At 39.9% G+C, this 23,506-nt stretch overlaps 1 protein-coding gene across 8 annotated transcripts in view; it reads left to right on the forward strand.

Moving 5' to 3' along the window:
- The window catches only part of TNIK (TRAF2 and NCK interacting kinase), a 440,791-nt gene that overhangs the window by 224,110 nt on the left and 193,175 nt on the right, over positions 1 to 23,506 (forward strand). The window contains exon 3 of one of the 8 annotated variants that reach the window (XM_042998976.1): positions 2,068 to 2,243. The exons of 6 other annotated variants lie outside the window; for them this stretch is intronic. The gene's annotated coding sequence lies outside the window, so the exon portion shown is untranslated. Of the gene's footprint in view, positions 1 to 1,560; positions 2,244 to 23,506 lie in introns of those variants that run through there. One more of the 8 variants, XM_042998975.1, reaches the window with a different exon arrangement.

Consider the following 23,506-nt stretch of genomic DNA (forward strand, 5'->3'; position numbering starts at 1 on the left):
TATAATATTATAAATTAATATTGATTCCTTTAAAGTGAAGAATGGTTTTTTGTTTCATATTTTGATACATCTCTGAATAATTATTCTTTTGGAGGAAATTTTTAATTTAGAGACAGTTTGAATTGTATAGCATCATAATTCTCAAGGTGGGATCAAGAGGAATAACAACAACTGCTATTTGTCAAGAATTCACTCTGTGCCAGGCATAGTGCTAAGCCTTTAATACACATTTACTCACATCAGCTCTATGAGCTGTAAATATTTTTATCTGTGCTTATCAGATAAAAACAAATGAGGTTCAAAGATTAAGCATCTGGTCCAAGAGCACACAGCTCCTAAAGTGTGGATCCTGGAATCCAGGGCCTTTGCACATGATGTTCAATTGCATCTTAAAACTCAAGATTCTGTTATCCTGTTCAGAAAGTCTCATCTGCAGTGATCAGATAGAACCACAGCATTTGTGAGAATTGATTCAGTGGAAGTTTCACGTAATTATCTGGATACTGGGCAATGTTAAGGCCATCTAATTGGTGCAAGGCCGAAGGATTGGTGGATTGACTGGTGGGATAAACAGAAACAGTGCCTGTCCATTCACGAGTGCTGTGTATCCAGGAGTGCCCTGTATATAGGCAGGGCATGGGTTCTGATTTTAAAAGAGAACAGATTCCAGATGGGAAAGTACTTGACTAATTGTATTTAAGTAAGCTCACATCTGTAAAACTGAATAAACAATAACTATATTCCCAAGGTGGGGGGATGGTTGGTGATCTTTCTAGTTTGTCTTTTTTCCTTACGGTGGATGGACTATTAGCAGGTATGTATTGATATGTGAAGAGGCAAGATTAATTCTGAAGGACTCTAGAACCAGACTGCAGGGGTTTGAATCCTAATTCTACCTCTTATTGACTTTGTAAGCTTGGGCAATTTACACAGTCTCTCTGTAGCTTAGTTGCCTCATCTGTAAAATGAGATGATAATAAAAGAGCCCCTTTATCATCACCACCACCATCATTGCTGTTGCTGTTGTCAAAGATGTTAAGTGCACTTAACAGTTACCTTGGATAGAGCAGCTCAAACAGAGCCCTACCAAATCATGAACTTGTTAAAGAGTCATTAAGACAGCAATCATGGAAATGAATGCTAGCTAGACCTGGCAAAGGGGTGGGCATCTCGCACAATCATATGGCATAGTGGTAGGACCATTTGGATAATTCTTGGCAGGTCAGTTAGGAGATCTGTTATCAAAAGTCCTAAAAAGGTGTAAGCCCTTTGACCTAGGAGTTCTACTCTAGAAACAATGTGACGTATGCCTAAACTATGCATAAGGATGTTAGTTGAAGATATTAAAAATAGAGATTTATGTTTATGGACATTGAAGATTTGATAATAAAGTAAGTGAAAAAAGACAAGCTACAAATACTGTATATATATCTAGGGGTCTTCTATTAAAAATATGTCTTAATAGATACCTTCAAATGAGGTTTTTTAATGTTTATTTAAAGCCAGAGGTACAGAGGTAGTAAATTTTCTTGCAAAATGTGCTTATACTTTGTTTTTGTTAGTTACACACAGTTTTGTCCATTAATGCCTATATATAAACTTTCATCCAAATATTAAGAATTATGAGATGCTGATGGGAGTCTTTTTTCCCCCTGAAGAGGAGAATTATGTTATCCTCATCAATATACCTGAGGTGTGCAACTGATTCTAATCAGTGCAGTAATGTTTCTCACTAACTTGAGCAAGTGCAATTTAAAAGGGCTTCCTCCACCCTGAAATTTTGATACAATTCCAAGGGACATGAAACCTACACATTCTACCATTATACCCATTGAGAATCCTTGATGTGGAATAAAGGGTTTTGTCACAGGCTAAGTTCTTTTGAAGGTCAAATGGGGTTCTGTGTGGAAAGACCTCCTATGAACTAGTAAATACTATGATTGTTTAATGTTCATTCTGAATACACAATTTAGCAAAATCAGCCTGTGTAATTTAGGAGGAATAGTGCTTTTTTTTGTTTTGACTCCTTAACAGACCATTACGTCTATTCTTATTTCCTCTTCCCAGAGTTAGATTTACCTCCAGGTAATATGACAGTTTGAAGGACCATGATGGGAATGTGAACATAATGGAAGAGTGACAAAAATTGAACTTGTGACTAAAACACCAACTGGGCCGGGAAAAGAATGGCATTTGGAAATTCCGTGAAAATGAAAATATACAAACAAGAAAATTGAGCCACAGTGAGCATTAGCTCCATTGGAAATACTAAGTTACAAATACTAATATTATTTGCTTTTCAATTTTCAGAATCAAGCTTTCCATAAAGCACCAAAGATTTAAGTGCAGTTATATAACAGAATCAAATATTATGAGCCTCGTTATACAAAAATAAAAAGAGGTAGGAAGAGCAGGAGTGCTAAAATCTTAATTTTACAAAGAAGGGAATCTAAAAGATACTATTGGTGAAAATTCATCAAGCTGTCTATTTAAGAAGTGAACTTTTCGCTATGAATAGTTATTTCAGTAACAAGTAGAGAAACAAAAATAACAATATAATTATGTTGCAGATATGGAGGAATGGGCACTTGAGAGAATCATGAACTAAATTCTCTATCTTAGCAGAAAGTCAACAGATGTCTAAAACTAATAAATTAGGAAACAACAATAAAAGCCTATTACATTGAGATTTGAAGGCAACACCCAGAAGAAACAGCTAAAAGGGAAACAAGCAGTTGCTTTTAGATATGTATTTGCATTATTTTGACTTATCAAAATTAATAAATTTTAAAGACAATAGTATTGTTGTAAATTTACAATGTATCAACAACTTACAAGATAAATATTTTTGTGAGTTGGGCTGGGAAATGAATGATCACTTATAACAGGTGTTGACAAACTAAATCCAGTTCACAGTCTGTTTTTTTAAATAAAGTTTTATTGGAACACAGTCACAGACCTATCTGTTTACATATTGTCTATGCCTGCTTTCTGCTACAACAGCAGAGTTCAGTAGTTGCAACAGCCCACAAAGCCTAAAATATTTACTATCTAACCCTTTACAGAAAAAGTTCACTGATCCCTGATTTGTAAACACTGGCTTTCCAGGAAAATGTTATCTGTAGTCAACTTGAGTTTTAGAGATGAGTCACTTTCTAAGTTGGGGCTGCCCCTCTCTCTTACAAGTACAGCTCACTCAATGGGAACAGATGTGCTCCAGGAGTCAGTGTCTAATATTTTCCTTCTTTGGGCATGTAAAAGGTGCAATACACTATCCCTGTCTCCAGTATATAGTGATGTAAAGAGTCTGTCATTACATTGTAATTCTCCTGACCTTTCTGATGACAGTAAAACCTCAGCCCTTGTATTTTTATTGCTAAATGCTGGATGTTACCTGTCAAAAAAGAGCAGCCTTCGCATGCTCACATAAAAATGAATTTCTGCCTGTATGTCGATGTGGATATTAGAATGAAGCTTATTGGGGCGCCTGGGTGACTCAGTCAGTTAAGCGGCCGACTTCGGCTCAGGTCATGATCTCACGGTCAGTGAGTTCAAGCCCCGCGTCGGGCTCTGTGCTGACAGCTTGGAGCCTGGAGCCTGTTTCAGATTCTGTGTCTCCCTCTCTCTGACCCTCCCCCGTTCATGCTGTGTCTCTCTCTGTCTCAAAAATAAATAAACGTTAAAAAAAAATTAAAAAAAAAAAAAAGAATGAAGCTTATTGACATCCACTAACACAAGCACTAGGCATTCTGGGCCAAAGACTCAGCAGCTGGGCATTAAAAGATACTACAGATACTTGTTTTGTTTTTTAAAGAGATACAGTAATCTGAATGTCATATCCTTGGCCTGTTTCATCATGGTCCTTTTTAAGTTTATTTATTTATTTTCAGGGTGGGGGGCAAGCAGAGAGAGAGGGAGAGAGGGAATCCCAAGCAAGCATGCACTATAAACACAGAGCCTGACACAAGGCTTGATCTCACAAACCATGAGATCATGACCTGAGCCGAAACCGAGAGCCAGTTTCGACTGACTAAGCCACCCAGGCATTCCCATCATGGTCTATGTTCATTGTATGTGCCCTTTCCCAAGACCCTCCAGCCCAGCATACAGGCCCACTGTCCGCCATCCCTCTGGGAATTCGCTGCTTGGGATCAGCTGGTTCTTCCAAATCATCCTGTCTCCATTCTCTGGCCACTCCTTAAATTTTGGTTGTATCTATCTTCAGTTATCTTCCTAAGATAGAGGGTCTAGTTGGAGGGACTAACTTTTCTGAGTCTTTGAATGTTTGAAAATGATTTTATTCTCATTTTGGATTGATGATTAAGTTGAATATAGAGTTCAAGGATGGATGTTATTTCCTTCTGGCTACATTGTTAGAGATTGGGAGGAGGGTGTTTAGAATGTGGCAGAGTGAAAGGGGAACTTGGCAGTAGAGGTTTCCTTTGTCTTCAGTCTTCCATGCTTGCTCGTGAAAAGTCTGATTCTCCTTCCTGTCTGATTCCTATTCCTTTGTAGAGGACAAGTTTTCCTTTTTCCTTCTCTTTATACAAAGGCACATGTTGTGATGAACTCATATTCTAAAACTGTCATAATTTTTTGAGAAATGAGAATATTTCCTGATTTTTCATTTATTTAATTTGAAAAAAAGAATTTTCAATTACCAGGACTTTTTCTTGCTTACTCATTCTTCCTTTTCTATGGCATTCTCTTCTTGTTTTATGGTTGTTGACTCCTTCTGGGATAGGTGATATTTCTTTTCTATTGCCTGTTTTATTTGTATTTCCTCCAGAACCATTCCCCTCTTTAAAAATCTTGCTTGTGCTCTTTTTTGTTGAAGATTTTCCTTATTTGTCTGGTAACCCATAAATGACCATTCATAATTAAGATCCAGGCCATTAACCAGCTGTTTTGTGACTCACTGTGTGGGCTTAGTTTTACGATAGTTGAGTGGTTTGGGGTCTGAATGTGGAATCTTTCTTTTGTGGAGACTTTTGATTTCTTTACAGAAGATTGCTAAAAATTTATATATTTATTTATATTGTGGAGAGGCAGGTTCTAGGATGATGGAGGGAAGGGAGAGGGGGAGATGAAAGAAAGAGAATGTTAGTTGGCAGGATGGAGGAGGCACATGGTACACATAAGTGGTTGGTTGCTCTGTATACAACCTTTCAAATTCTTTTTCCTGGCTTATATCTTACTCTTATCCTTTGTTCTACAAGGAATCCCAAGTGTTGCCAAATTCTGCAATATCAGTCGAATCTTTTTCGTGGATTTTCATATTAGAGACTACTCTTCTGCCATGTTTGATTATCACCCTTCCATTTTCTTTCTGGCTTGAATCTCTTACCTTCTCAGGGCTCTTGCATTTAAAAAAAATGTAGATTTACACCATTTTTAATCTTTTAACTCTCATTTTAGTGGGCTTGGTGGATGGAGAGAAGATCAACTTGTGTGGTCAATTGGAAGTAACAATATTATTTTTGCACCTGTATTTTGTGTTGTTATTAGTGATTATTTTATACTACTGTCCATTTTATAGCTGTATGTGGGTTGCGCTGCCAACTTAACCTGTATCTGTGTGAGAGTTCATTGAAACTCGGGATGCTAGGACCATATTTCTATCTTACATTATAACATTATTCCTTCTACTTCCTTCTTCTTAATTCCCTCCTCATCTGTTGTGTGATGCTTGGCAGAGACTCAGGGGGTTGGAAGGGTAGCTCCTTATTCATTAGGCAGCCAATGCCTGTCAGCCACTTCTGAGGTGATTTCCACTTCTTCCTTGGCCTCAGTCCCTACAAGCAACCTGAGAGAGAGACTGAGTTTATCCATAGCTTCGACAATAAATTGTATTTTGTTAAGTTAGAATGAATCTTGCTTTTCAGTCCCGAAAATTCCAAACGTCCCAGATTCACCCTTGAGAATTACAGACAATTTGAATGAGAACACTTCGTGTTTCTTGTGTGCCTTTCCCTTTTGCTAAGGACTTTCCCTGCATGCTAAAGAATACTAACAAGCTGGCTGGGACACAGGGCCCTGGGTGCTTATTTCACCTTAAACACAGAACAAGATGTTGTTGAAAACAGGCTGCTAACTCACTTCCTCTCTCCCATTTTCTGTCCAGCCCTCATGATATAAATGTTTGTTCTTCAAAATGAGGGAGAGAAATCAGATATTTGGGGTGTCTGTGCAGAGCTCTTTAGGAAGACTTATGTCTTGTTGATATAAAGGCTTCTTCATGAAAATTTAAAATAAATCAAGCTGTTGATTCACAGATCTTCTAGCTCTGATTTCCCTCCTGGGAAAACAAAACAAATGGTTTTGTGGTTCATTGTCTGTTGTCAGAAAGTCTCCATCATTCCTATGCTGGTTTCTTTAGGCTCCAATTACATTTTAATTTAATAATAAGCTTTGCAACACATACAAAAATGGTAAGTTTTGGGGTTCCCAGGGTTAAAAGTTTAGTAAAATGTTGTGAACTTCTGCTTTTTTTTTTAAACTAAGAATAGGGCACCTGGGTGGTTCAGTGTCTGTTGATTTTGGCTCAGATCATGATCCCAGCATTATGGGATTGAGTCCTGCATGCAGGCTGAGCATGGAGCCTGCATAAGATTCTCTCTGTGCCCCCCTTGCTCACAGTCTCTGTCTAAAACAAAACAAAAACCAAGGATAAAGAAAGTAAAAATAAAACTGAGAGTCATTTTCTAAGCCTTCCTATAAGCTCGAAGAATGGTCAGACCCAAAATTTTCATAAGGTTTCCCAGATGAAGTCCTGATGGTGGCATGACACATGCAAATTGAGGCTCCATCTAATTCCACTTGAACCCATTACCTTGTGTGTGAGTATGGGCTAATCCTTGCTCTGCAGTCACATTCCCTGTTTGAGTAAGTGTCCACGAGACCACCGTGCATCATTGCTTCTAAGTGCTTGTGTATCTTCCAGGAACTTAGTTTAGACTGGTCTTCAGAACTCTGGAACATATATGCAGTTATGGGAAAGCATCTAAGTGACCATGTCCAGACTGATGGTCTTTCCATTTAGACAAAATGCTTTTCTCTAGGATAGCAGGGTCTCTGAACACAGAATATGCTATTGTGTTTATTAAACCAAAATATAATGGGAAATAGTAGAATGGTTAAAAGGGAGACAATGGCTATCGAGCTGAAATATGCATAATTCGGTTGACTACAGGCTACCCTTGTACTGTGATTTAGCACTCAAATTTGGCCTCCATAAATGGATGCTGGTGACCCCTCCTGGAGATGGCTTGCTATGACAGCCCACCTTGATCATGCGCATCCAAGTGTGGACTTAAAAGGAAAGAGGGACTCGTCAACTTCTAAAAGGGAATTACTGCTAATGAAAATCCAAATGAGTCGTTGAAAAATTACTTTTTGAGTGTATTTACTCATTCATCTTACACTGTTCTGCCCACTATAGGATGGCACTGTGAGAGATGTGAGTAGCTTAGACATGGATGGCTCACAAACACTGCCTGTCAAGGCACTGATGAGCTAGTGCCCTAGGTAACATAGATTATGAAAATAGTAAAAATATAATACGTTTTAATAATCTTCTATTTATAATATATTAATTACATTATTATAATACATAATATATTATGATAATATATTAAGGTTGTCAGACCAACCCCCATGCAAATATAATTGTATTTATTTACTATGGAACAAATATATAATAACTTTAGTGCAAAATGGCACACATTTAAGTTGGGTGAGTAGACTCTTATGTGGTGCCAATGATTTTACACAAAATAAATATAAGCTGATTTTTAAAATAAGATTTGGCAATATTCAAAATGCAATTTTAAAAAGTTTGGAAAGGGGGTTCTAGTTTGTGAAAATATATATTGTTGTTTTATAAATGTTTAGCTGTCACTCAGTATCTGAACACATGTATGTATATAAATCCAATACAATGAATGTATAAATTATAGGGAAAGCACAATGTCATCAGTAAGGGATGGCTCATTGCTCTGATTCCCTCGACCTTCTCAAAATCTTTTCTAATTTCCCCTTCTTATTCTCACCTAGAGTTATTAGTCTAAAAGTCATTCTTTAAATAACAAACAAAATGACAACAAAAAAATTCTTAGTGGGACCTCAAACTGCAGCCAAATCAAAATAAATAGAGTGCATTTTGTGAAAGAGGAGCCGAAAGTTTCATTTCTAAATATCTGCTTTTAAATTTTTCTCTTGCTTTGCCTGGAAGATCCTCTCCAGAGTATCCACGATAAATATTTTCCAGAATACTCATGATCCCCGGTAAACAGGAGCATGGCAGATACTGCCAAATGTGCTAGTTAAGACTAGCTGCTAAAACAAATGTTAAAACAAACCAACCCTTAGATAGTTCATATATGAGAGTAGTTTATTTCTTGTTAATGTAAGGTCCAAACCAGGTATTTCTTATAGGAAGAGGAACTTTCCTTCAAGAAGTGATTCAGAGACCCAGTCTCCTTACATTTAAAAAAATTTTTTTTAACGTTTAATTTTATTTTTGAGACAGAGAGAGACAGAGCATGAACGGGGGAGGGTCAGAGAGAGGGAGACACAGAATCTGAAACGGGCTCCAGGCTCTGAGCTGTCAGCACAGAGCCCCATGCGGGGCTCGAACTCACGGACTGCGAGATCATGACCTGAGCCGAAGTCGGCCGCTTAACCGACTGAGCCACCCAGGCGCCCCCCCAGTCTCCTTACATTTTGTGACTCTGCCATCTTTAAGTTACTCACTCTGATTTCTCTTGTAGTACTTGTCTGCATCAAGCTGGTGAAAGAGAAAAGACTTGGGTGAGGGAGACAGAGACCACATTGGTAGGCTATTATGGCCAAGCCTGGAAGGACTGCATGTCACTTGTTTACATTTGATTGGCTGTAAATACGTGTTCATACCTAACAAAAAGGACACAGCATATTGTAGCCTAGCTATGTTTCAGGTTTTGGAACACCTGGCCAATCTCGGTCTCACCAAATTTTGTGTGTTTTCAGGTTGTGTAGACAAAAGTGGGTGACTTAGAAGGCTTTCGTATTAATTCACAGCTGCCTCTAACCTCAAATTTCCTCTTTCCTTGGAATTTTGGTATGTGTGATAAAGGTACACTGCTTTCCATGATAAGAATAGAATCTCATTCCGGCATCTTTTGCTGGTGTAGTTCCTTTAATGAATATTTGCTGACAATAATTCCCTGTGGGGAGGAGGTGAAGAGTACTCCAAAGCCAGTTGGTACTGCCTGGAGCTGATTCTGTGTGTCTCTTCCCAACTCTGAGCTAATTGACAGCGTATTGGTAGTTTGAAATTGGCCATGGTGATAGCACTTATACCACAGAGATTGGCAAGTAGTAGGGGCATTTCCCCTAGAGAGGTAGTTGTTAAACATTTACCATCACACCACTAGGTACTTTTCTTATTACCCACTGGTTCATGGTTTGAGATGGCTGGCATGGCTAATGAACCCTTTAGCAGAGGCTGGGAGAGAACAACAATCAACAGGAAATTAAATGATTAAATAAACTCAGGGAAAAAGTAAGAAATTGTCTGGCTTCTTCTTCCTCAGCCTGAGGATAGCCACTTCAGGGGTTGTTCCTGGCTCCCCTCTGTCTCCACATGTAGGATGTGATCTTAGGAGAGGTCCCCTAGCAACTCACAACTGAAGAGCTCTAGCCCATGAATAAGATATGGCCATCCCTTTCCCACCTGCTAAAGGCCTGGCTTCTGGGTCCTGGACTTCCCCAGAAATTGACGTTGTCATTTCCTTCTCTGTCAGTGAAGCCCTTGGTGCTCACATCTTGCCCTACAGATTCCCCCAATAGCAGAACTTCGGCAATCCCAACACTGTCCTGAGTCCAGTAGGGTGGGATGGGGGAAAGTCAAGGTCAGTTCTGTAAGTGATGCATGTGTTTTCATGGCAACTGGGGAAGAGTAAAGGGACCTAGTTGGTCTTTACTTTCCTCTTGGTATCATCTTGTAGTACCAGGTGGCAGCTATAATCACATAAACTTTTAATTCAACAATTAAATCCAGGAAATGTTTGGCACGCCTATTCTGTGAAAGATGCATCTGCGCATATAAGGGAGACTTTGAGGCTTGTAATCAAATAGTGGGGTTCAAGTAAGTATTTAACACTCAAGGGTAATTCTGAAACTGAAACTTAATCGGAACTTAATTAATTAAAAAATTTAAATTTGCTTATAAGCAGATAAAAGTCCTAACATCCTATGCATCAATTAAATTTATACTCTTAAATTCAATTAAAATATTATATATAGTAGTTTGTGGAATACTGCTCTAGGCATATTTCTGGATACAGACATGATTAAGTCCCAGTCCCTGTTTTCTAAGAACTTAATATCTATAATTAACTAAAGTCAAAATAGTCACAAATACTTTGATAAAAACAGACTTCCTATAAAGAGTGTCTTGGAACTAGATGGGAGGTAGAGACTAATTTGAAAAGAACTTTTATGGAGGAAATTGTATTTGGTTTTGATCTTGAGAAATGAGTAAGTTTATACCAGACGGACAGCAGTGTTCCCAGGATGAAGGCCCAGCTTGAGCACAGAGTCGGAGACAGGAAATGCAAAGCAAGTTAGAAGTGTATATTGGGTAGGTCACGGGCAACGATGCTGGAAAGATTAAGTCAGCGTCTTATCGTAAAAAAATCTTAGTGCTAGGCTGAGGAGCTTGAATTTGATGTCGATGATCTGAGTGAAGCCAATAATTACTGTCTTTTTAAAAGAAATAATCAGGTTGGCTCTTAGATAGATTATTCAGATAACAGTGTAAAAGGATGAAGAAGGAAGGAAAATTGTGAGAAGAATGGAAAAGTTAATGCCCAAACTATTAGAGTTGGCGACACAAGTAGGAAAGATACATGTTTAGAAGCAGGATTGTTACAAGACTTGCAGACAGGTTTTGAACCCAGACACAGAGAGGATAAGGTTGTCCTGAGGGAAAGCCAGAACACAACCCCTTCTGCACACACAGCGTGAGTCTTGGCCATGCATCAGGTGCTGCACTCAGAGGAGTGAAAACTAGTTCCTCAATTCAGCTTATAGGGGAGGCAGGCAGTCCAGCTGTGGATAAAATAGCAGAAAGGATGACAACTATCACTTAAAACCCACCTGTTATGTGCCAGACTCCACTGTAACCATTTTGCATCTGTTAACTCATTTAACCTTCCTGAAAACCCTCTAAAGCAGGAACTTTTATTGTCCCTATTAGGTAGGTGAAGAAAATGAGGCACTGAGCATGAAGCATCACCCAGCAAAGCAGTGGTAGAGGTGGGATTCAAACCTAAGTCCGTGCTCTGAACCACCACTTCCCATCAGGAGAGAGTTGGGTGGTAGTCAGCAGTTAGAGAAGGGTGGCGAAACTGGGGAAAGGTATTTCAGGAGTGAAAGGAACACGTGGAAAGGCATACAGAGAGTTGGAGGAAGGAGGTTGGAGATGAGAGACGAGTTTTACGTTGAGCATCATTTGGACTGCTGGGATATTTAGGTGGGGATGTCTCACTAAGGAGATGATGGGTGGGTGTTTTTGAAGTTACCAGGCATTCTCAGTTTGGTCTCTTTTTATCCCCACGTTGGCAGACACGCTCTGGTGCATTCCATGTGTATTCCACTTCTGTGTGAGCAGGGAAGTACATCTCGAGAAAGTAGATGTAGTACTACCTTCTAGCTCTTTCCTGAGGGGTTCCATTGTTCACTAATAACTCACTCCAATTTAATGCTCAAGCAATATTTTCAATAACAGTGGATGCTATAGGAGTACCACTGTGATCCACGTGCCCCTAACCCTTGAAGAGCTCACACTTTGGTGGGTGCCCAACCCAACTGTGGCAAGTACCTGAGTAACTCCTGCCAGACTTGGCAAGATGGAGTTAGCTAAGGAAAAAATAATGATCTTGGCAGTTTCTAAGCAGGAACTGAATGGCTTAATGTGAGCGTGCACGTGTGAATATGTGTGTGATCATGAAAGCATTTTCTATTGAGATGTAGGAATCCATGTAGACGAGTGATCTCATACATGAAGAAGGAAAAATCTTTCTAGATATTCAGTATTTCAGAAGTTCTCTGATATTTTTAGGATAACATATTTTAGATTTACAAAAGAAAATTTTTGTGGCCCCTGGCTTAGGAGACTTGCTTTGGCTGCTGCTCCCTTAAATTGTTTTTACTCTAATATAGGGGTGAGAGAAGACCATTTGAACCATGGTCGTCATGTACACCCCTTCTCTCTGAAGACAAAGGCAGAGGGAAGTCCAGTCTCCCCAGTATAGGCCAGTTTGGTGGTCTTTCATGTAGGAAGCTCTCAAAGAATACCAGCTGTGGCTGTAGTAGCTGTGGAGTAACGATTTCATATTAAGAGAGAAATCACATTTTGAGACAACCAAAAAAAAATTTACTATTGTACCCATGGTTCCATTTTAAGTGGTACCACTGAATTCAAGCTCTTCAAGGAAACTAAATATAGAGGCGGGGGTGGGGTGGGGACATCGTGTGATGTGTGTTCACTGAAATACTAAACACTCCAATATAACATCAGTATATAATTTGTATGGTTACAAATATTATTGGCATAAATAATTCATGCTGCTGTTTTTTATTTACTTGATTAACAGCGTCTTTGTCATTTTTATCAGTCATGATGCCATTGCAATCTTGCACATTGTGTTTAAAGAATACTCAGGGAAATGTTTCAACTGTGTGTCTGGATGGTGTAATGTATTTATTCATTTAGTCAGATGAAATGAAATAGAGAGTGTTTAATATGCATGTCTGCATTGCACTCCATTCTCTCCAAATAAATTACAGACAGTATTACTCTTTCATTGTAAGAAAAATTATAGTTTGATTTTTTTTTCCAAGAAGCCAAAATGTAGCCATTTTGTACTTTTAATTACATTTTTTGAGGCTTTACAAATGAGCTTTGAATAATCCTGAAAATTTTTGTATTGAGGTGTCAATAGGAAAACTTTGGTAACTTGAGTGAGCTATATCAAATATGAATTGAATACTCCGAGTAAAAAATGTAAAATGGTTTTTCTATCATGGGACACATATACTTCCGGGAAGTGTAAATGCTGTGATGCAGCCATGCCTTTATATTTGTATCGCTCCATGTAGCAGCCATTGTTTTGGCTCCTGGGCACTTCTGAAATCTGCCAGCTATAATGTCACCGGCACAGGGTATTTTGTCCCTTTCCTTCTCTCCTCTTGCAATGCTCTGTCCCCCTTCCTGGAGCTCCTATCTTTGGCCTCTCCAGTACCTCCTCTTATAGCATACCACCCAGATCTTCTCGCTCAATTACCACCCCTTTCAGCTTCCACCAAAAGGAAAGAAACCCTGGCTCCTTTCCACAGCTGGTCTCTACTTCCTTAAGGTCAGAAATCATGGAGTCACCAAAGTAATTTATGTTCATGTTTGGGGGACTGGTGTCAGAGAAAACCAGAACTGGACAGCAGTCAAAGTAAGAAGAGATTATACTCAGGACTATTTGCACTAGGGGGAAAGAGACCTCAGTGTGGAACTGGGCTCAACCCCAAATACAACAAGAATAGTGGGGATTTGTAGTCAAGGAGCAGGGTGGGGGGGTGGTCATTGGATGGAAAAATTACTCAGAGCGGGGTAATTCCTGCCAACATATCTAACAGTATCCTTCAGAAGGATGAAGACTAAGCATTTTACTGTCACGATAGCACATTGTAGTTTGGAGACTTGCCTTGAAAGGAAGAATTTTCTAACTAATGACCATCTCCCATGACTGGAACATTTCAGATGGAGAAAGGGGTGTGTTTGACTTGGGAGTATGTGATTCTCATTTCAGGCTCCTCAGCCCTGCCATGGTCCTTCTTGAATGAATCTTATCTCCTCTTGGAAGAGGTTGGCCCCTCATTTTCCCTCAGAACCTGCTGAGCCAGGAATCCTTTGATTCTGTATTGAACCAAGCCAGGTGAAGAAAGCGGCCCAGCACCAGCAGACTGAGAATCCTGAGAATCCCTTGGCTCCTCTAAGCAAGATGTCAATTCTGTATTTACTAGCTCTTACACAGTGACTCATCCCTGCCACAGAGGCTGAATACTGCTATAACACCAAGATGGTTTGATCACAAACTCTCCTTTCAATTACACCCTGAATAATATTTTTTTTCTAGTACTCCTTAAAAAAAAAAGCTGCATCCCAATAAATATAACGTAGATTTTTATCTGTGTCAGCTTCTCATCACTAAAAAAAGTCTAGTAAAACCAAAAATGTCATTTGCTGTGTCCAGGCTTTTCATTATAAGAGAGGCATTTTAAACAGCAATCTGAGAGTGAAATGTTTTTGGATTTTACACTGGCCAGGCTGTTCTGAACAGACTCCGAGTGAGAATAGTCAAATATGATAATCATCTGCTTTGGAGAACGGAAGGAAGCCAGTTTAACTTAAGCTGGACCGATTTGCAACTTGGAAGACATTGGCTCTGGTTTCTCAAAGGCCAGAGAAAGGAAGTGTTTTCAAGGCATCCTATGATTTTTTTTTCCAGGTTGTTTTTTCCAAATTTTTATTTGGTTCCCTTTGTGTAAAATGCACTCTTTTCTTGTTAAAACCCAGGCTTTCCCATGTAAGCATCCAGATTTCACAACTCGGTTGGAATAGACACTTGGCAAATCTCACAGAAGTGTGGCAGAGCAGGGCTGCATTCTAAATCAGTACAAGTACACAATAATGAGGAGTAAGAACCCCATATAGGCCTTTCAAATAAAGAGGAGCCCAGCTCTGTCCTATGCGGTTAGGTGACATAGCCTTGGGGCATCCTTAGTCAAACTCATTCCTCCACATTCTGGGGGAGGATGAAAGGAAACCTAGAGGGGAGATACTTCCAGAAGCTTTTCTTTCTCTCTTTCTTTCTTTCTTTCTTTCTTTCTTTCTTTCTTTCTTTCTTTCTTTCTTTCTTCCTATGCTCCCAAGTATGAGACCCGAATGTAAGATTTTTAAAATTTTCAAAATATTTAAGAATTCTTTAGCTCCCGAGCAGTTATCCTCAGGGAAGGGTGATGAAATGACAGTTCCTGGAAACATTAGTAGCTTAGTTATTTTTGTTTTTTCATTTTGTAAAATTCATGTCCACAGCCCTGTGCCAAGTGTGATCTGATTTGTGAATAGGGACTCCCTTCTTTCCTTCCTTCCTTCCTTCCTTCCTTCCTTCCTTCCTTCCTTCCTTCTCCTTTTCTCCTTACTTTTATCTTCTCTTCATGCTTTCTTCCTCCTTGCCTTCTTCCTTCCTCCTCTCCTTCCTCCTTCTTCCCTTCTGTCCTTTCTCTTTGTCTCTCAACTCTGACAGCTCCCTGGGCTCTTGTCCCATTAGCATCTGCCTCCTCTTGATTCTAGACTGCATTGGGCGGTGTGCTGAGCCAGGAGGTATGTCTAAATTTGAGCTGCCGCGACAGGCTGGTGCCTCTGGAGGCTCCCAGGAGCTGCAGGGTTACTGAACAGGCAAGTTGTAGATCCTTATCTGGTAATTTTTGCCCTTTTTGAGACTTTACGAAGGAAAAAAAATAATGCTTCTTTAAATCAAACGCTAGTGGTTCAGGCCAGCTCTGTTCCTACACAATCACTGGACATTCTTTTTTTAAGGCCCCCCTTTTCCTGCTGCATTCCACTTAACCTTGATTAAATTAATGTTGGCTTGTCTATCCCTGGTAGCATTCACAAAAATGAATCACCTCATGAGGATGATTTTAATTACCATTTTCTTGCAACCTTTAACCATTCTTGGGAGCATCTGTTTGAACTGTAAATGCAAAGAAATTAAACACTTGAAGAATAGCATTCTTCCCCCCCCCCACCCCCCCGCCCCTGCCGCCCCAAGACAGTTTTGAAATCTGTTACTCTATCAGGATGAAGGCAGGTCTGGGACCACACAGGTCGTGGAAATACCAGTCATGTCATGAAAGACAAAGAATCAAGTTTCACTGAGGAACCTCTTCTAGCCTATGGCTTTTCTGAAAAGAAGTCAACGCAGGTTTGAAAATGAGCATCCGCACGTCTCTTTAAACCGAACATTATTTGCTTAGAAATTCTTTCCAAATTGGTCCTAAGTCACAATTCTTCCAGATTTTCTTGTATTATTTGAAATATTTTCAGTATTTGATTCTTTAAATGGCAAGCAGCCGTGCCAATTTTTTTGGATTCTGTCACTTGCCAGCTTTTTCTCTGGAAAATACGCTTCATGCTCCGCATTCTGCTTCTTGGTGCCTCTGTTTGGAAAGAAGTGGCATTCACGTGCACATGAAGAATAGCAGCAGCAGGACCCGGCCTCCCTCCGGCAAATGTATAATGGGTGCATATTTTGTGTGCCATGCGTGGTTGCTGTCCTCAGGGGGCTTCTGGTTGCAGTGTTCAGCAAGGTGAAGCAGATTTCTCAGGAGTCGTCAGCCAGTGGGGTGCCTCACTCAACAGCCTCTGGAGGGAACCCCACCACCACCCCCTCAAATGGCAGGGGTCTGAAATGCTGTGGGCGAGCTTGGGGAATGTTCCACAGCATTTCTGAGCCTCCGTTTCCTCAGCTGTAAATTGAGTTGATCTCAGTGGGTCTCCAAGGAGCTCCTTCATCTCTGAAATGCAGGACTGTGGCTTCATTCCTCTGAGGTAAAGGACTATCCTCCTGTAGAACACAGAGTTGTACTCTAAGCTGTGTTCATTCATTTATTCCACGATATGAGCTAGTTTGTGGGATCTCTTTCCAATTGTTGAGCCCCCAGACTGGAGGTTTGCAGAGACGGTGGAAAGCCTGAGGGAACTGGGGCTGTGGGGCCTGGAGGTAGGAGGGGAAGAACACCCCCTGCAGACGAACTTCCTGCCGGCTAGCAGCCGGAGCTTCTGGGATCTGGGCCCAGCTCTTTCCTCTCTAGCTCCACAGCTCCCTGCCACGCATCCAGGGAGCCAGCCTCACGGAAACACTTGTGTCCTCCAGTGTGCTGGGCCGCATCACATCCCTCCCACCAGGCCCTCCCAACTTCAAATCTCAATTTGAGGGTTGCTTTCCCAGGCCAGACCCTCATCTGACCTCCCGTAATCCCTTGGGCTCTCTTCTAATAATGGTTCTTTTGAAAAATATTGTAATATCTGTACCTATATATGGCCTTCACTATACTGTTCACTTCTTGAGGAAAGAAACTGTGTTTTTTATACATCATTGGATACAGGCATTATCTGCCCAATACTAGATGCTTCATAAATATTTGTTGACTGGAGGTTTAAAAACATTAACATCATTGAAATCATTTTTAAATCATTAAAGTTTGAAAGCCCTACCTTTTGTTTCTTCCTCCAAAGCGTTCCTTTCTGGTAACAAGAGTTGCAATCTGGCATAATCAGTGTCAATTTTATATTTCTCCTAACTAATGCCCTTTCTTAGAACTCTCGAATTCTTATTCATTCCAAAAAAAAAAAAAAGGGAAAGCCTTTAGGCATACAAATCCAAATTCATATCTCCCTCTGAACAAAAACCTCTGTAAGTCTCTGGTCACCTGTCAGGGTTTTTACAGGTAGCACCACATACATCAACATTAGCACTACTGTTTAGAACCGTGCTTACTTAAGTGTGCCTCTGTGAAAATCTCATAGTTTTTTGAGCTAGAAAGTCCTTTAAAATTTATGTACCTAAACTCACTGGTTTCTAAGTCTAGGAATGGCATGGTGACTTTTTGAGGTGACAAAGGTTATGAATTGGAAGGCTTTCAGCTTGTCTTTAGTCTGGCTTATCTGGAGCCTCAACATGGCTATTGAAGTTCCATGTGTCAGATGCAGGTATGATAATGTCCAGGAATGTAAGAGGGACTCTGTCTTTCTGTGAGTGTTTCATCAGCCAAGAAACTTCTCCCAGAAGGCCTTCCGCAGATTTTGCCTCCTCTCTCTTAGCCAGAATAGGTCACATCCATCCCTAAGCCAGTCACTTGCAAGAGGGCTAAGATTACCAAGATAGAGCAGGGTTTATACCTAAGTTTGGAATAGCGTCATTTCATTGACGGGTGGATAGTAGAACAAAATTGTGGGTCCCTTATCCAGGTGGCAGGTGAGAAACAAAATTTTCTTTGATAGACCACCGACTCCTTAGTAACAAACCTTGAACTTGAATCCCTTTCTGACTCTCCACAGGTACATTAGTATCACCACTTCCCACAGTGTGTCAACCACAGGGCTTTACAAATGCAACTCACCTTGGAAAACTAGGTGAAATCTCTTCAAGTTTAGTGAGGGGTGGCTCCGTTTCTCACTTGCTGATTGTGCCCTGACCAACTGAGAGAAGTTGCTTGCAAACATTGATCTTTCATCTTGCAGAGTATTTTTAGGAGTTGTGTTAGCATTTTTTGTTTTATTTATGGGCTCTCGAGGGCAAGCAGATAAATTGAGATGTGGAATGCCAGCTTTTGTTCTTTCTGTCAATGTCCAGATGAAAGTGATGAGGAATGGCATTCAAGCTCATTTCAGAGAGGAGGTGGGGTGGGGTGGGGTAGGGAGTGATGTTCGGGGGGGGGGGGTGGGCACTAGGGAGACAGGCAGAAACACTAAATCTGATTGTTTTATTAAAAGGTCAGTGAAATCAAACAGCACAGACAGGTTTTACAAACAGAACTAAGAAAAAGTAAGCCTCTCTAGGTCAGTCTATCCTCATCCTAGGATGGCTCATCAGCACAGTGGTGACAGATCCTCTGGATAGGTCTATGGTGAGCAGAGCTAGACCATGGTTGTCATCTTCCTACCAGTGCCCCCAGAATGGTCTACCATTGACCCCACTGTTGGGTTAGAATTGGAGAGGTTATAAACAGGAGTATTCATATTTAACTCCTGTTGTTCATATGACTTGACATCTTATTATCCAGGAATTAGCTTAAATGTTACCTCCTTGAAGAGACTTTTTCTACCCAAACCAATGCAAAATTTTGTATCTGCTCCCCCCAAACCTCCCAGCCCTTGCATTTTGACACCTGTTTAATTTAACTCTTTAATTTAAAGATATGTGAATACCACATATCTTTAAGTTTCTTTCTTTCTTTCTTTCTTTCTTTCTTTCTTTCTTTCTTTCTTTCTTTCAAGAGACAGAGAGAGAGCATGAGCAGAGGAGAGGCAGAAAGAGGGGGAGAGAGAGAATCCCAAGCAGACTCCACACTGTCAGTGCAGAGCTCCACATGGGGCTTGAACTCACAAACTGTGAGATCATGACCTGAACCAAAATCAAGAGTCGGACACTTAACCAACTGAGCCACCCAGGCGCCCCCTGAATACCACATATCTTGATCTGAAATGGTCTTTATTTGTGTCTCTACTTCATGTATTTTTAAATTTATTATTATTTTGTTTTTACTTCATGTATTTGATTTAACTTCATTAGAACAGGGTCTTGCCTGTTCTGCCTATTGCTGTAGCTCCAACACCTAGAACAATGACCTGTACGATAGGTGCTCAATTGTTGAATGGATGAGTCCTATTTTATGTAATGAAGTCATACTTTATATAAGAAAGACAGGATTTTAAAATAGATTTATTTTCCTTTGGTATTATGGCATTGCCATTTGCCTTGTTTTAGCAAAAATAATATTCATTTATCCATCCAACCACCCAACAAATATTTGTTGATTACTTACTAAAAACTATCTTTGGTGCTGAGGCCCCTACTTGAAAGCAGACTGACATTTAATAGGGGAGACAGACATGTAAAGAAGTAACTGTGCAGATACTATGATTAAAATTACATACAAGGAAAGAAGGAAATGATTTTTCTGCCTGGGAAGAAATGTCAGGAAGACTTGTACACAGAAAATAATGCTTGGGTTGGATCATGAAATATATGTGACTGTTTACCAAGGCAGGGCAGAAAGAAAGGAGAGCAATTGTGGCAGGGAAATGAGCATGAGCAAAGATGTAGAGAGGTGGCATCACTTAGAATGGTGGGAGAAATGCTTTAGTTTCCAATGGCCAGAGAGCAGCCTCATAAGAATGAAGGTGTGGGGAGGGGCTATGGAACCAAAATTGAGACTGGAGAGCCAGACAAAAGCCACATGGGGAGGGCTTTGTATATTACATTAAAGATATTCATTTTTTATCCATAAAATAGATATGAATAGAATATGAAGAGCTATCAGAACATTTTACACCAGGCAATGTAGTTGTCAGTGTTGTGTCTTAGAGACATCATTTGTGAAAATACACTGGTTAGATAAGAATAGAGCTGGCTTGATTCATGTCTTCTCTGACAGCCCTGTGTTGATTTATGGGCCATCGTCCATCTGGTAGGAAGTTCCTAAGGCAGCTGTCTTTTTCTTTTTGTCTTTTCTTACCTTTTAAAAATCAGTGACTTTGATGAAGATGTTGGAGGCCTGAAGATGGAATTTATAAATGACACAAAAGTAATGGGGATCACTAATCTATGGGTTGATAAAATTAAAATTATTTTAATGGGGTAGAAGCGATGTGAACCAAGGTGACATTGCCTAGGGACAAATGTAACACCCTGAATTGAAGTAAGCAAATCAGGAGAAGGAGAAAGGCATTCTTATAAGCAACTCTTCTGAAAAATGCATGGGTGTTGTCCAGCTCAGGGGAATGAACAGCCCCACCTGCCTCTGCCTGGCACCAAGGTCTAGTTTGGGTCTCCAAATGTTAGCAGAAATATTGACCATGTTGGAGTACTTCTGGTACAAGAAAACAGCCAAAATGATGAAGAGTCTGGTATCCACCTGATACACAAGTAATTGTTATAGAAACTAGGGCTAATTACCTGGGAAAAAGATATCTGAAACATGAGATCAACCTCTAAATGTTTGAAAGACATGTACGAGAGCTTGGAAAAGAGTTAGAATGACTTAGCAAGTCAAAAGAAATGCACCAAGTGTCTGCTCTGTGTCAGGTATTCTGCTGTGGAGATTGGTAAGAATCACTCCCTCTTATTAGGGCACCCTACATCTGTTGACGTTTGTTGGATGCACGTAAGTTTGCTTCAGTGTGCCTGTTGAATAGATATGAGTGGACAAATACTAGGGTTGCATGATAAAGGATCCCTCATGTCATGGTAAGGTGGATCATGGTAAGGTGGAATCTAAATGTCTCATGTCTGCTAGGTTTCATGAATTAAACTTCCTTTGTATGTCTACTTTGGAACACAGATGTAGTCAGAAGGGCACTGGATTTGGAGTAAGGAGCTCTCGGTTAGGTAGCAGTGTCCTGCCACTTACTGATGTGATTCTATTATGACAACTTGTGGTGTCTGAGCCTCAGCCGTACAAGTAACATCCTATGTTTAGGAGGTGACCTAACTGTAAGTGACCTCCCCAGTCCCTTATTACTACATAGTCCCTAATTCTGAGTCTCTGTATACAGTTAGAAGTGGTGATAAAGGAAACATTATTTGTGGTGTAAGATCCTACTAGTATTTGCTACAGAGATGAGATTCTTTATTGGATTTAAATCCTGTCCTGTGTTGTATGCAAGGGATTACATGAAAATCTTTGTTGGTTTTGAGTGTTGCCTTGAAAAGAGCTACATTTATTCAATATTCAAATGAATACCTCCAATATGGGCATGCTTATTTACATATAATGAATTGAGAAAAAGGAGGATTCAGGTACTTTAAAGTAATTGGATCGTATGGATAATATATTTCCATGTTTGCTTAGAAAAACTAAGTTCCTCTCACCATACCTAAAACTTTAAAGTGAAAATATCACAATAAAAAAAGATATTTGAACATTAGTACAGTTGGTACACACAAATAGGTAACTTTTTTTAGCATCTCCCTAAAATGTACCTGTCGCTGTTTGGGGTTCTTTATATGTGCTACTCGTTTCATGAACAGAGAAGCCTTGAGAAATAAGGGCAGATGAAGATTGTAGGCTCGCGGAAGTTGAGTAATTCCCAGATTCATATGGCTTCCTAACTAGCAGACTAGAGATTTACGTCCAAATCTGGGACTTGACAGCCTTTTTTACCCCCATTCCAATCAGGAAAGCTTAATGGACATAACTGGGAATATAATGGAATAATGGACATAACTGATGCAGCTGGACCTACTGGGGACTCATGGTTTACAATGTTAGTGAAAATACAAGAATTATATTCCAGAATTTTATCATTACATGTCTAGCTGTCCTTTGAATTAGCACTCTTTCAAAGAGATTAAAAGATTAATAGGTAGATAGAGGAATAGACAAATGACAGGCAAATGGGTGGATTTATGTGTGAATGGACACATTGACAGAAAGTTGTAAGTATTAGCAGTTGCGGAACTTTCTGTTAAAGTTAAAATTATACACGCTTAGTTGCCAAGCTTACTGCTATTATTGCTTCTCTTTAGCATTGGGTAGAAGGCAGTTTGTGAAAAGGATTTGCAATCTTTTTTGCAGATCATATATTCTTCTGTGCAACTGTGTTACAAAGATGTTTTTATTTAAATTCATCAGTCTCCTCCCTATTCCTTAGTGAAATATGCCAGGTCAACAGGGCAGGCTAGCCATCTCCAAGCAACATTTCACTCAAATGGCAACGCTGAGGAAAATGGTGGAAAATACTGCTACTCCTATGCCTGCTATGCCCACCACTCCCACCAGAGAAAGGGCTTTCCATCAATTCTTATTTAATTCTCAAAGCAACTGGAAGTGGCTAGATTTACCTTTGGTTAGTAGAGATGAAACAGGCTGTTCAAGGACATGTCCTAGTGGCAGAGGAAACCCTGACTGGGGGTTCCAAGATCGGGGGTTTTGCTAGCTCTGCCGTTCTACACTCCACAGCATTGAAACGGACTGACTGTGTCTTACTTGCTGCTGAGTCTCCAGCACTTAACATCATGCTTGTACACAGTAGGTCTTTAGTGGAGGAAGAAAGGAAAGCAGACAAATCTCTAGAAAATATAATTCATAAGCAATTAAATAATCTATTATTAGTCACCATAGATTTTTATGAAATAACTAATACAAAATAAACCCTTGATCTACGAAAAGATCTGAAAATAAAAATCTATAATATTTTAGCAATAACCCTAGTTATCTGGTAAGAAGTTATTTAGTAACATCCTTAAAGCAGTTGGCTTCAGAAAAACACTCCAACTGACCCGAAGGAATTTTGTAAAGCATTTTAGCCATTAAAGGAAAGTAAAGTTCTGTTGAGTTTTTTAAATGCTGTGTGAGCCCATTTGTTTAAACTAAACACCGAAGTGTCTTAGATTTTAATGAACCTAACTGAAAATTTAGCTAAAAACAACTCATTGGGAACCAGATGGTGTAGCCACCATTGTGAGCTGAGCTCAACTCTCTTGTTTTCTGAAGTGCATGTCAATTTAGCTCCCCACAATTCACAGGACAAGGATGCAATTAATTCTGGGAGCCTCTGTACCCTTTTCACCCATTCCTGCCAAATTAACACAAACTTTGCCTTCAGTTAAAGTGTGTGTGTGTGTGTGTGTGTGTGTGTGTGTGTGTGTGTGTGTGTGTATCTGTGTCTGAAAGGGGAAGG

The sequence above is a fragment of the Panthera tigris genome, chromosome C2 (assembly GCF_018350195.1).
Source record: "Panthera tigris isolate Pti1 chromosome C2, P.tigris_Pti1_mat1.1, whole genome shotgun sequence".
Classification (NCBI taxonomy): domain Eukaryota; kingdom Metazoa; phylum Chordata; class Mammalia; order Carnivora; family Felidae; genus Panthera; species Panthera tigris.